At 40.2% G+C, this 15,259-nt stretch overlaps 1 pseudogene; it reads left to right on the top strand.

The window, feature by feature from the left end:
* The first annotated feature begins 9,547 nt into the window (after nucleotides 1-9,547).
* Nucleotides 9,548-15,045, top strand: LOC118723020 (annotated as a pseudogene).
* The last annotated feature ends 214 nt before the right edge of the window (nucleotides 15,046-15,259 follow it).

The following is a 15,259-nucleotide window of genomic DNA, read 5'->3' on the forward strand; positions in this document are numbered from 1 at the left end:
AGAGTTAGAAACAGACATGAGAGAGAATCATTGATCAGCTGCCTCTTGCACACATGTGCCCACAACCAAGGTACATGGCCTTGACAGGAATTGAACCTGGGACCTTTCAGTCTGCAGGCTGAAGCTCTATCCACTGAGCAGTTAGAGCGAGAATTATTCTTTACCAGCTATTCAGAAGAGGGATTTTGATGCCTATAGACAGCAGGGTATATAATGCTTCAGAACCCCACCCAATTTGCCCTCTACACTTCAAAAGCCAGGTGTATGGGTTTGTTTGCCTTGCTTCTTCAATAAAGATGCATGCTTTAATTGTTTTAAGCATGCATCTTAATTAATTGTTTTAATTAATTGGCTTTTCACAACCCAGTCAAGGTCTCTCATATAAACTCATTTACATAAGAAGTCAAGCATCAAGGTTGGGGATGGCCCTCTTCCTCTGACTCAGGGGCTGTCAGATGACACCTCTCTGGTATCTGTGAGAGGTGCTGGTCACAGTAGCAATGGGTTGGTATACAGCTTAAAAGAGATAAAACCTTCCAAAGAGCCTAGCACACTGCCATGTGCATCCCCAGGGCTGTTGGCATGGGCCTAGTTCATTTCCTCCTTCACTACCCTTGCTGATTGGGCCACTACCTCTGTGCAGCCATAAGTTTTGGGGGCAACAGGGTCTCAGGTGCTTCCATAAGCATATTGTTACTGAACGTCTGTTCACATTTCAGCGGGCTCCTTAGGCTGGATTCTCAAAAGTAGACTTACTGAGTTGAAAGTCAGTATCAGTTAAAAAACCCCTTTTTAAAAACTTTGCTCTAATGAGTCCTTCAACCAGAAATCCTTGTATTTCTACATCATTACTGTGCCATATACTTTCCCTTTCTCTGAAGTTGAGAGTATTCTAAGTCAAAATGTGTAAAAATAAGGTCAAATTTAGACACAGAGTCCATTACAAACTCCTATACAGAGTGAGTGCCGCAGACATGAGGCTGGGCAAGGGGCACAGGTGAAGGTGAGTGAGCAGGTGTAGGCTGCACTGGGAGTTGACTGATGCCCTCCCATCTCTCACCTTGCATCTTCTCTAATCCAAGCCACTTTCTGACTCTAGGTGTTTTATTTTCTTTCTTAACTTTATAGTTGGAGCAATTCCTTCAAAGAGAGCTGAGTATTTCTGGCCTGGAGTGAGACAAAACTCCTTGTTTCCTATGTTTAGATCAACAAAATAGGAAAAAATGATTTAAAGACTATTGACCTTCTTTGTTGATGGCAGATTATTTTCATCTTTCTGTACGATTGCAGCCATAGGGATATCAAAAATAAAAAGGGAATGGTAAAAACTATATTTTTTATCTCACTAGAATCTCCCTGTTGCAATATTTCAAATATTTGCCTATCGAGAAAACGCACTAGTTCTTCATGAGAGGAATAAAGATTTATGTCTTGTCTTTGTTCTGTGCACTCCAATCACAGCTCATGTCTTTAATGAGCTCCAGTGGTTAGACACTTCAAAAATGACTAGCTGCAGGCAACAGATTTTCTCTGAATCCAATCCAAGGGCAATCCAATCAGAGGAGTCTGGTGTTTTCCAAGTTTCCTCAGCCTACACTGAATTGATAGAATCATGTCCTTCCAAACCCAATAGGCCAGAATCCGTTAGCTCCCAAAGACAAATGGCTAGCGGAGCTGAACCATCCCTTCCTATGACATTATGTGGCTAATTTATAAATCAGCAGCCCCTGATTTGAAGGCCTGTTAGTAAAGTGTAATTGTTAGTGACTTTGAGGCCCCAGAACATAGGCCTCAGGATGAAATCCGCAGAAAGCCTTCTTTCATAATCAGAAGATGCCATCAGCTCCTTTTTTTGCATCAATGGTTTGATAATCAAGCTTTTTGTTCCAAATAGTGCTCTCAGGAAGAAATGGGCTATCAATCATTTTGTTCACTCTCTCATCTGTCACTTACTGGTTCCTTGAATATGCAGTTTCCATGAAAAGCCCTTTGTCAGACAAAGAGACAAGTTGCCTGGGGTTTCTGCCTCGCAGTCCTATCGGGTCTAGTAATAATTAATGTCGTTTTTAAACATTCGTTTAAAATCTTGTTTGGCGTTGACTTGTATTGACAGAACCTTCAAACACGTGGTATCTACAGAACGTGTGAAGTGCAATTAACAAGTTTTGCTTGAAAAAGTTTGTGTTTGGTTTGTTTTTTGTTGCAAAACTAGGGCTAAGAAGATGGCGGATGAAGAGCATATTCGGCACTGCATGCTTTACGAGTTCCAATTAGGAAGAAAAGCAAGTGAGGCTGCAAAAAACATCTGTAGTGCTCTTGGTCAAGATGCAGTTAGTGCCAGAAAATGCCAGCATTGGTTTGAGAAATTTCGCGAGGGAAATTTTTCGTTAGATGACAAGAGTGGTTGAGGCCGTGTGTCCAATTTTGATCAAGAAGCTCTTCAAGCTCTTTTGGTGCAAAATCCTCAAATTACCCAACAAGAGCTTGCGACAACTTTAAATTGTTCACAAAAAACAATTTCCAATCAATTGCGTGCACTTGGCAAAGTCCAAAAGTTTGGAAAATGGGTTCCTCATGAGTTGACCGACAACAACTATAATCAAAGAGTCACAATTTGCAGTTCGCTACTCTCTCGTCAAAACCGTTTGCCGTTTTTAGAGCAAATTGTTACCGGAGGTGAACAATGGGTGCTGTATGTTAATTTGAAAAGGCGGCCTCAATGGTTGGACAAAAATGAGGCTCCGCAGCCCACGCCAAAACCTGACTTGCATGCGAAAAAAGTGATGTTGTGTGTTTGGTGGAATTTTAAAGGAATTCTTCATTATGAACTTTTACCATCTAACCAAACCATTACAAGTGCAGTGTATAGTGCCCAATTGGAAAGGTTAGCCCAAGCTTTAAGAGAAAAAGAACCCGCGTTGATTAATCGGAAGGGCGTAATTCTTCACCACGATAACGCACGACCGCATACTGCAAGAATCACTGCTGAAAAACTGCACCAGTTGGAATGGGAAGTTCTCCCTCAACCTGCATATTCTCCTGATATTGCCCCTTCCGATTACCATTTGTTTCGTTCTTTGCAAAACTTTCTTCTTGGAAAAAAATTTAATAATGAAGAATGCCTCAAAAATGCATTGACCGAATTTTTTGCATCAAAATCACAAGAATTTTACAACAGAGGGATTAAAATGCTTCCTGAGCATTGGGCACAAGTAGTAGAAAACAAAGGCAACTATATTGTTGATTAAATTTTGTTGTATTGTTTAAATAAAGTCGATTTAAAAAAGTATTAGAAAACGACATTAATTATTACTAGACCAAATAGATTGTGCTGTCAGTGCCTGACTGATGAAAGGCAGAATGGGATGGATGGGAAAGGACTGAGTGCTTTGCATATTACAGGGGATCCCAGAGAAAGAACACACTGTGGGATATTTTGGTGGAGGTGAGTTAGCAGTACAAGTTCCTCATATTTCAATGATATTTTTGGTGTCTTATTCATGCTTTCATTAAGTTGGACAGTTGTGAGCTAAATACACTATTTTGTTGTTGTTGTTGTTATACATAACATATTTGACTTTAAGATTTACCGAGTCCAGTGTAGTTCAATGAATATTTATTGAGCATCTGCAAAATGCACACTGATCTTTAAACGTCCGGACAGGAATTCAGTGATGATGAGAACACAGAACACATTCTCAGGTATCCCTCAGTCTAGGCAGAGGGATAGATTAGTGTGCATGCAAATAACCAGAACCCGAGGCAGACAGTGACAATCCTCCTAAGAGGGAATGAGGATTTGGGAAGAAGTGACATCAGAGGCATCAGAAACCTTAATGAAGAATCTGGCATTTCAGACAGGATCAAGCAGGTGCTGCCAAGAACAGCATAGGCAAGGGAACAGAGTGGTGGGTGAGGTTTGTTTGAGAGTATGTGAAGAAATGGGTGGGAGACAGCACTAGAAAGTATGAGGGTGATGGGAAGCACTGTGCTGAGAAGTGTGTGATGAATTCCAGACAGTGAAACCCCATTAAACATTCTTCATCTGGGAAAGTGCCATAGACTCTGTGGGTTTAGTATAACAGTGCAGCTTCAGGCCCCTCATCCTGCCATGCTTTTGTTTTCTAACATCATCTCATACATTTATTTCTCATTTATTTCCTGCTTGTGGGCTCAGGAGCAGCCAGAGGATGACTGACGTTGCTCAGGATTAGCATGAGGACCTCTAGCCCTCTTCCTGGCTGCTGCCAGAATCTCCAGATTTCTCCTATTTGCACAGGTTTGTGTCTCCATCATTTAACCGACATGAGGATAACTGAGGGTGGTTAGTTGAAAATGCATATTCCAGAAACTCTTAAATAGGTGGGTAAAGCTAAATATTCTGATTCCTAAATGAAGCCTCCCCAACGAGGCTGATGGCTCTGGCTCTGAATTGTACACACACACACACACACACACACACACACACACACACACTTCCCAGTTACCTACAAGTTTAAGACCAGAGGAACTCAGCAGGGGTTCCCCTTGCTTCCAGCTTGTTTGTGTTAACGAAAAAACAACAACATTGAAACCTGTAAAGAATTTTTGTGAGTTTATTTGAGTCAAACTGTCGACATATGCCAGGAAGCAGAACCTCAACGGATTGAGATAATGCTTCGGAGAATGGCGGGTTACATTTCTATATTTATACATTGCAATCAAAGGAAAGGGACATAGTTGAGTTACATGAAATTCATTGGTGATAGATTAGGGAGGTGGGACAGAGCGAAGCAGGGAAACCTCTGTGATAGGGTAAAAAGTGAAATGATGGACATGAACTTCTTTTACAGAGATGGATATAGGATACTCTAATGTAATTAACAGTTGACAATTAACTTGATAATAATAACAATGAGAGAATGTCTCAGGGCCATTGTTGTGCCCTGAGGGGTCCGGGGTAAAAAGGAAGTTTCAAGTTACCCAGACATCTCACAGATATGTTATCTTAGATGCTGGAAGGCAGATAGGCTCAGTAATATAGATCAAAGTTGATCTTTGTCAGGTAAAATATCTGGGACATGACTACCTACTATAACCTGTTTGTAGTTAGATATTTAATTTTCAAACCATCTTTTGTGGGGTTTTTTTTTGTTTTGTTTTTTAGGTTTCTGAGTTTGCAAGACTGCCACGCAGGCCTTCCCTGAGCTTATCAGGTTAGCATGTGGCTCTTTTCTTTCACATTTGTACAAACTGTTTTGGAAGCCCTTACCAGGAGAGGCTTGGGAAAATATGTGTCTTCCACTTGAAAAAGTTAAAGAGGCCAAATCTTTATTTTAATGTCAAAGAAGCACCAAATATCTTACTACATTGCCAATGATACCCTGCCATTTCCGCTAGGGTGTGGGAGTTCAACATAAACCAGGTTCTCAGTAGGTTCTGAGACTTCCTGGAGGAGGCACCCAGACATCTGCTTTTACCCAGCTTCCTCAGGAGATAGTAGGGAGGAATAATTGACTTTGCTCCTGGTCACTAGGCTTCTTTTCTGAAATATGAGCTGCAGGAAAGACACTCATTCTTTATTCACTGTAGCCTCAGAAAGTGTTTAAACCTTGCTATTTCCAAATTGAAAATGCAAATATCTATAAATGTGTTATCACAGCCAATGTATTTGCACATTAAATAAAATGTGAGAAAAGGGGCCTCAGTTTGAATGGAGGTATCCTCTCAATTTCAAACTAACTTGGAAAGTTGAAAAAAATATAATTTCCTAATCCATAAAATAAAGAGGTAATATGCAAATTAACCCTCACAAGATGGCTGACTATGACCAGGCTGGCAGAGAGGTTAGTGAGGGATGACCAGATGACTGAACAGCAGGCTGTATGGGGTGACCAGCCAGAGTGGGGAGCCATGAGGGTGAGCAGTCAGGCAGGGGGCAGTTAGGGGCAACCAGGCCTGAAGGGGTTAAATTAGGGGTGATCAGGCTGGCTTCCAGAGGAAGTGAGGGGTGATCAGGCCAGCTTGGTGGGGGGGGGGGGCAGTTAGGAGCTACTGGGCAGGCAGGCAAGTGAGCGATTAGGAGCTAGTGGGCAGGATCCTGGGGATTGGGTCTAAATCGGCAGTTGAACATCCCAAAAGGGGTCCCAGATTGGAGAGGGTGCAGGCTGGGCTGAGAGGACCCTGCTCCCCATGCACAAATTTCATACACTGGGCCTCTAGTATTTGGATATAAAATAATTTATTTTCCTTTGTTTCCTTGTATTCCTTTTTTCCTTTCTTGCAAAGTATACAGCCAGAAGACTCTGGGAAAACTAAAATATGTCAACTGAAAATTTGTTCTATGGAAAAAGAGGAGAAATGTGGAAATGCTGTATATATTTTATGGGAAGTCATTTTAGAAGATGGCTTGAAGTATAGCAATAAGCTTTCAGATAAAGTTTGGCTTTGACATTTGAAGTTTTTGTACATGTGAGAAACTTTAAATTATGTTGGCACATTTTTGCCTTCCCTCTATAAAAACATTTTTATAGCTGGGATGCACTGTTTCTATAGGTTTGTACCCTGCTGCAATGTTTACTCTTTTAAAGTCATACCTATTTACATTTTTATTAATTTTTCTAACCCATATTTTAAAGCTATAAGGTTTGTTTTGATTTTATGGAGCTTTAAAGGGTCCTCATGCTAATTCTGAGCAGTCAGTCATCCTCCAGCTGTTCCTGAGGCCACAAGAATGAAAGAAATGAGAAATAAATATATGAGACTATGTTAAAAAACAAAAGCTGGACATGGTAAGGTTTTTGGCAGTGAAGCTGCACTGCCAATCCAAAACCACAGGTTCTGTGGCACTTCTTAGTGACCACACAATATTAATGTTGATCTCTTAGAGTGGCTTAGGATCATTATGGATATTGTTTATATTTCAACTATCAAACATATTTGTAGAACTCCTACCATATGTGTGTCCCTGTCATCATGCTGGTCATCAACAGAGGCTGAAGAAACAGTGCCTACCCTTAAGCACATTATACTCTATTTGGTGATACAGGAGGAAAAAAAAGAAAAGGCTCCTAAAATATAATATCAATGACAAGAGCAAGGTGAGGTGGGGTGGGGTGAGTGGGCAATAGTGACCTACAAGAAGCCACATGGAGGATGGCACCAGCAGTGCTGGGCAAGGCAGGTTGGGAGCTGGGTCTGCCCTTCAGTATTCATTTCTGTCATCATTTCCTCACATTACTCCCACTTTTGTTATTTTATCTTAAAACTTAGAATATTGAATAAATTTGTGTTTCAAAATTTGAAAGATAGAATTTTTTTTTTTTTATATATAATTTCCATTCAAAAAGTAAAATAGGTATAAATCTAACAAAATATGTTCGATGTTTATGATTAGGAATGTTGTGGGGTCGAAATCTGGGTTCAAAATAAGACCCCCGGAGGCTGATGATTAATTAAAAAAAGCAGGCAAGGATTTATTGAAATATTTGGCCAGGACAGCCACGAGAGCACCACACGCAGGTGATCTCCACACGACTGCACCGTTTCAGGGATAGGCAGTCCCTTTTAAAGGTTCAAACCGCAGGAATTTTTCTTTGTCCTAAATTCTAAATCCTAAAAGACTACATTCTAAAGACTGGGGTCAGCCCAGCAGGGTCGTTGCTAGTCACATCCTGCTGGACACTGGAATGTGGCCCTATCTTGCGATAGTCGATAACACAGAAGCAGAGCTCAGCAGTTAGTCTTTAAAGGTTATCTACAGTTTCTATCCCGAAAGCTACTGAGTCAGTCGGAATCAATCTCCTGTGGTCCTGGTCCCAGGCAAGGGAAAATTGCCTTAGCCTCCAGGTCTCCACCTGGAAGCTGAGGTAAGTATTCCGTGTTTAATCAGGCAGGAGCCAGATTTGGCAGGGTTAAAATTCAAACAGTAGTTTTTACCAAAGTATGGTTGCCACTATATTTCAGAAAGACTCAATGTTATTAAGATGCCTCCCAACATCTATAGATTCAATGAGATCTCCATCAAAATCTCAGCAAATTGTTTTATAGATATCAACAAACTGATTTGAAAGTTTATATGAAGAGACAAAGACCCAATATAATATTGAAGGAGTACAAAGTTGACACTATCCAACTCCTAGACTTACCATAAAGCTCAGCAATCAAAACTGTATCAGTGAGAGAATATACAAACAGATCCGTGGAATAGAATGGAGAGCTCAGAAATAGACACCCATAAATATTGTCAACTGACCTTTAACAAAGGAACAAAGGCAATACAATGGAGCAAAGAAAGTCTTTTCAACAAATGGTCCTGGAACAACTGGACATTCACTTGCAAAAAAAAATCAGTCCAGACAAAGAGATTACATATTTCAGAAAAATCAACTCAAAAGGGACAACAGACCCAAAAGGAAAATGGAAAACTATAAAACTCCTAAAATATAGCATAGGAGAAAATCTAGAATGTTTGCATCTCTGTTCATCAGAGATATTGGCCTGCATTTTCCTTTTCTTTGGCATCTTTGTCTAGTTTTGGGATTGGGGTAATGCTGGCCTGGTAAAATGAGTCTGGAAGAGTTCCATCTTCTTTCTTGCTGGAAGATATGAGAAAGATTGGTGTTAATTCCTCTTTTAGTGTTTGGTAGACCAGGGAAGCAGTCTAGCCCTGGACTTTTGTTTGTGGGAGGTTTGATTAGTTTTTAAATGTCCTAATGAGTCTTCAGTCTGTTCAATTTATCTATTAAACACAATTCCATCTTGGAAGGTTGTATATTTCCAGGAATTTATCCATTTCCTCCAGGTTGTCTAATCTGTTAAGAGTAAAATTATTTATAGTAGTCTGTATTTCTGTGGTATCAGTTGTAACATTTCCCCTTTTATTTGTAATTTTATAGAGTGCTCTCTTTTTTTCTCTTGGTGAGTCTAGGTAAAGATTGGTTATTTTAAATCTTTTCAAAGAACCAGGAAGAGTGTGAAGGCAGTGCCTGCTCCCTGAGGGCTCAGATCAGGATGAGTCAGCCTCTAGATGGCTCTTGAATTAGAATCGCATCCCTCAGACCAGGACTGGTGATTAATTAAAAGGCTCTTGGGTCTGTTGCCTCTGGTTGTGCCCCGGGGGTAGCAGCCCTTTAATAACTCTCTCCATTAGTTACAGTACTGAAACCCTTGAGCACAAGCCCCACCGGCTTTGCCGAGCCAGGCCATGTAGTGTCTCTGGCAGCAGCTGCAAAAATTAGGGTGCCAGATGAGTAAGGGCTCCTTTCTGGGACCAGGAACTCAAGCTTCCATAATCTCGAGAGCCAGGAGCTGGATCAAGAGCCTTCCTTCCCATTGGCTCCAAGTGCAACTGCAAAGACCAGGGCACCAGCTTGTGCAAAGCTCTCTTCCAGAGATTCCAGTGCTCCTGAGTGTGGCAAGAGGAGCAGCAGAGAAGGTGCCCATAAGCCTCCATCTCTAGAGTGGTTCCAGCAGGCTCCCAGATGCGGGTGCTAAACTAGGTGCCCACCCAGGAGGCCTTTGCCTTCATAAAAAGCAGGTGAGCCTCCTTCGCTTTAAATCTGGTCCTATGGCTGCCTCTGAGGTCATCCTGGGCCGGGTGAGTCTGAGCTGCAGGCACTTTAAAGGCAACTTCTCAGATCAGGAGAGGCCTCTCAGGGCCCTTCTCTCTAGTGTGTTTTTCAAATTAGGACGCCTGATGCGGGGTTCCAACCCTCTGCTCCTGAGGGTCCTGTCAGGTTTTGAGTTCCTTCTCAATTTGGGGGCACTACACCAAGGGTAGTATTTATGGGAAGATTGTGCCCAGTCTTTTCTACTAGCTTTGATGTGGTTTCCTTCTTGTTTGTCTAACATGTAGTTGTCACTCGCCATCTTGAGTTTCTTTTCTTTTTTTTCTTTTTTTCAACACAAATGTTCCTGTACTTGTGGGCCAAGTGTATCCTGGGAGGACCTGAGTGTTGAGTGAGTGTGTAGGATCTTCCTGTGGCACCATCCAGAACTAGAACTCCACAAAGACTGTTTTTCGTTTTTTTTGTGTGTGTGTGTGTTTTTTTAATTTATATTTTTTATTGATTTCAAAGAGGAAGGAAGAAGGAGAGAGATAGAAACATAAATGATGAGAGAGGATCATTGATTGGTATCTCTCTTTTTCCCTTCCCCTACCCCCTCATCCCCAACCCTCATTGGGGATCTAGCCCACAACCCTAGCATGTGCCTTGACAGGGAATCAAACCTCTACCTCCTGGTTCATGGGTCATTTCTCAACCACTGAACCTCAATGGCAGGCCAAAAACTATTCTTATTTGAACGATGTGCAACTATATCAAGAAATACTATTTTTTTGTTGTTTTCATAGTTGTTTTTCCCTGAATGAATCAGATTGTGTTACTACTATCAGAAAACTCACAATAGTCTACTTTAAAAATAAATCTAAACTCCTATGTAGGATCTGATGCTCACTCCCTTTCCTGCCTCCTTTCTGAGGTGTCTCCCAACTGCAGGGTCTGGCTTTTAACCACCTCTCTTTTACCAACTTTGACTACACTGAACCCTTGCATAGGGCCATCATTTAGCCATCTGAAATGCTTTTTGCCAACAACCCACTTTTCTACACACCCAAAAAAAGACCTTTAAGGCATCATTCAAATGCCACTTTATCTGTGGAAATTTTTCTGAATGCTTCAAGAGAATCCAATGCCTTTTTCTCTGCGTTCTACCTCTGCTTACATGAATGTCATTTTCCTTGTGTATTGTGGATAGTTCTTTAAATGTATTTTTTTTCAAGGTGGGTTCTGGGTTTACTATTTATATTTCTTCCTGTGCTATCATGGGGTCTGATGTAAACACATTTAGTCACACAGAAAATATCTGAATTGAAATAAAGTCATATGGCCATGGTTACCTTGCTTCTTCTTTCTTGACCTGCTGTAGTATTTGGCCTGTATTTGGGTAAGGTTCCTGCCCTCCCACATACTTATAGAAGCAAGTACTCAGGAGAGCTCTGGCTGGAGAAAACCCTGCCTTACAGCAGATTCACCTTTCACCAATGGGATGACTGTGTCCCTTTGTTATTAATCACCAACTAATTATTTTCAATTCCTAACTCATTGTGAGTCAGTTACTTTTCCTTAAACTTCAATCTTGCCTGCCTAGAAATCTCACTGCTGTTCATGCTGATCACTGACACACAAATACTTCCTACTTTCTACTTAGTTTTGAATCCTTTCTGCATCTTAGTTCTTATACATTTACTAGAGGCCTGGTGTATGAAATTCATACACAGTGTGTGTGTGTGTGTGTGTGTGTGTGTGTGTGTGTGTGTGTGTTGGCGCACGTCCTGAGGCCAGCCTGCACCCTCTCCAATCTGGGACCCCTCAAGGGATGTCCTATTGCCTGTTTAGGCCTGATACCTCCAGACATGCCCCTTACAATCCAGGACTACTGGCTCCCAACTGCTCGCCTTCCTGCCTTCCTGATTGTCCCTAATTGCTTCTGCCTGCCAGCCTGATCATCCTAGTACCACTCCCCTGCCAGCCTGATAGACACCTAACTGCTCCCCTGCTGGCCTGCTCACCCCTAACTGTCCGTCCTCCCCTGCCAGCCTAGTTGCCCGTAATTGTCCTCCCCTGCAGGCCTGGTTGCCCCCAACTGCCCTCCCTTGTCAGTCTGGTTGCCCCCAACTTCCCTCCCCTGCTGGCCCAATTGCCCCCAACTGCCCTCCTCCATCAGCGTGGTCACCCATTACTTCCCTCCCCTGCAGGCCTGGTCACTCCCAACTGCCCTCCCTTTTAGGCCTGGTCCCTCCCAACTGCCCTTTCCTGCCAGCCATCTTGTGTCCACATGGGGGTGGCCATCTTGTGCTGGAGTGACGGTCAATTTGCATATTATTTTTTTTATTACATAGGATACTTTCTCATTACTACATGCTTCTTCTAGTTTGAAAATGAAACTGGTCTCTCCAGAGTGACAGGAAAGCAAACTGGAAGGAAAGAAATTATAAACACATGTATTTCCAATAGTAATATCAAAATATACTCTTTTAGATGCTGTAAAAAATATTTAGGCAAACACATATTTAAGAGGAAACTTTTTAACATATTTAAAAATGTATATTTTATAACATTAATACAGGTAAATATTTAGAGAATGTTGTTAAAATTTCTTTTCTAATTTGGATATTGTAATTTTTTTAGAAATAAAAGAAAGACAAAAAATAATTTTATGGACATGTACTTTCAAATGTCATCTGAGCAGAAGCTTGGAAGTAGTCTTTCCCAAATCCCATGAAAATACTTGAGGATAAATAAGAAAAAACAAAATCTTACTTTACATATTAAACGAAGTATAGGATATAAGATATATCCCCTGAGCATACAGTTGATGAGTCTTGTAATTCTTTTCTTCCTTCCAGTTCAGAAATCATAGCTTTTATACAAACAATAGTTAGTTGCTTCTTTATGAGTGAATATTGGTGTCAATATTTTTCTTGTTCTCCTTATAGAAAACTAACCCTCATGATCCCACCTTTGCTGCTCCCCATGCTAAACTATTTCTGTATTCAGAGGACACAATCCAGGAAAACAATTGGGTTAGAGTTGTGATAAGATTCTGATTTTGGAGAGTTATAATTTCAACATGCAAAACATAGTATGGAGAAGTGGAGACAAAGCAAAGAAGCCTGGTTGTAATCTGTATTGAGAACTTTAGATTTTGGAAAATTTATTGCACAAGATGTGACAGAACCAGTAGAGGACTTCAGGGAGATCCTTTAATCCCAACTAATGCAAGGTTAAAAATTATAGGCCTAACATTAGAATTTGGTCTAGACAAGGATATATATATATATCCTTGTTATCCAGCTGAAGATCTAGAGAGTGAGGCTAAGAATAATTAAAGCATTCTTAGCAGCACAAATTAGCAACACAAATCTCTTTCATTCACAAGAAAAAAATAGAAAATTATCATCTTGAAGACTCAAATGAAGATCAGACATCTGAAAATGACGTATCATATCAAATAGACAACTTTGAAAAGTTATTTAGCAATTTAGTACCTTCAATATAAAGGAGGAAGAAGAAATGTCTTTAATAAAATAAGAACAGAATGTTAAGATATTATATAAATTAGGAAAAGGTATATAAAGAAGAGTTTTCTAAATAATTGAATGTAACTGTAACTGAAAAGTACAATACATTATTTTACATTGGTTACAACAATCAGCACAAATGATGCCATTGAAAATTTAATCACTAACATGGTGAACATTGTTATGAAACCTCTCAACGTACAGATGCAAAAAAGGATTTGTGTGAACATTCATTTTGCAAGACAGAGTGGCAACTTCTAACAAAGCTAAGCAGAGTTAGCCACAGAATCCAGCAATGGTGCATCTAGAAATTACCAAATTTAGTTGAAATTTTATGGTCAAACAAAAATCTGCATTAAAATGTTTGTAGAAGTTTTATTCAAAATCACTACAGATGAATACAACCATAATGTCATTCAATAGATAACTTTTGTGGTGATTCCATACAATAGAATATTATTCAACAATAAAAAGAAATGAGCTATTAAGCCACAAGAAGATATAAGTGAATATTAAATGCATATTAGTAAAAGAAGCCAGTCTGAAAATATCCCACACTGTAGAATTCCAACTATATGATCTTCTGAAAACAATAATATCAACAAGACTATAGAGATAATGAAAAGATCAATGGATGCTAAGGGTTTGAGGAGAGTAACTGAGGGTTGAATAAATAAAGCACAGACCATTTTTTAGGGCTGTGAACTATTCAATATGATACTACAATGGTGGATACATGACATTATACATGTTTTTAAACCATAGAACTTATATAACAAAGAAAGAAGCTTAATGCCTACAGAGTAAAAAACAAAACTCGCTTCCAGGAAGGAATTAAGACAGTGACAAAATAATCTAACTGCATTTATAAATGTGTGAAACACTCTCACTGAGTGAGATGGGAGAAATGCTATGGACTGAGTAACTTTGGAAATAAGTGAAGCCTATGAGTAAAGGCAAAAGGAACTGCACAAAATACTGTATTGCAGTCAATAAAATTGTTTCCTCTGGGTATGTGTTAACAATCCTGACACTGCTATATGTGTATACCAGAATTAGACAATTAATCAAATGAATATCAGGTGTTAAAAGACAGGTTTTGCACTCTTGGACTGGGAGTTTATGGATAAAGACAGAAGGTCAGACTGGACTGTGTGGTAGTAAATTAGAGTTGGAGGCAACAGTATGAAAACATGTTTAGCTAAGGAGATACAGTACAGGTGCTAGCATATATAAATACAGTTGACTCTTGAACAACACAGAAGTTAGGGGTACCAGTCCTCCAGTTAAAAATCTGTATATAGCTTTCCCTTCTGCATGCCATTGAAGATCCTGGTGTTGTAAGAACAGCCATACCTAAAGTCTCCCTTCTGCCGAAGTGTCCCTGATACTAAGATCCTCATCTTTGACCAGGAGCAAAAGAAGGCAGAAGTGGATGAGTTTCCACTTTGTGGCCACATGATGTCAGATGAATATGAGCAGCTCTCCTCCAAAGCACTGAAACTGCCCATATTTTTGCTAACTACATGGTGAAAAGCTGTGGAAAAGATAGCTTTCACATCTGAGTAAGGCTACACCCTTCCACATCAGCCACAGCAGCAAGATGTTGTACTGTGCTGGTGCTGGCAGGCTCAACATTGGTATGTCAGGTGCCTCTCAAGGCCCCAGGGCACAGTGACCAGGTCCACATTGGCCAAGTCATCATGTCCATTCACACCAAGCTGCAGAACAAGGAGCATGTGACTAAGGCCCTACAGAGAGCTAAATTCAAGTTCCCTGGCCAATAGAAGGTCTGCAACTCCAAGAAGTGGGGCTTTACTAAGTTTAATGTGGATGAGTTTGAAGACACAGTGGCTGAAAAGTGGCTCATCCCAGATATCTGTGAGATCAAATACATCCCTAATTATGGTTCCCTGGGCAAATGGTGGGTCCTTCACCATTACACTCACCTTATACTCACCAATAAATCTTACCTTCTGTAAAAAAGAAAAAAAAATCTGCATATAACTTTTGACTCCCTAAAAACTTAATAGCTTACTGTTAACTGAAAACCTTATCGATAACATACATAATTAACACATATTTTGCATGTTATATATATTATCTACTGTTTTCTTATAATAAAGTTGGCCATAGTAAAGGAAATCATAAGTAAGAAAAAATACATTTTTTAGAAAAAAATTATCCTACAAGTGG

Source organism: Pipistrellus kuhlii, unplaced genomic scaffold, assembly GCF_014108245.1.
Source record: "Pipistrellus kuhlii isolate mPipKuh1 unplaced genomic scaffold, mPipKuh1.p scaffold_m20_p_2, whole genome shotgun sequence".
In the NCBI taxonomy this organism is placed as follows: Eukaryota; Metazoa; Chordata; class Mammalia; order Chiroptera; family Vespertilionidae; genus Pipistrellus; species Pipistrellus kuhlii.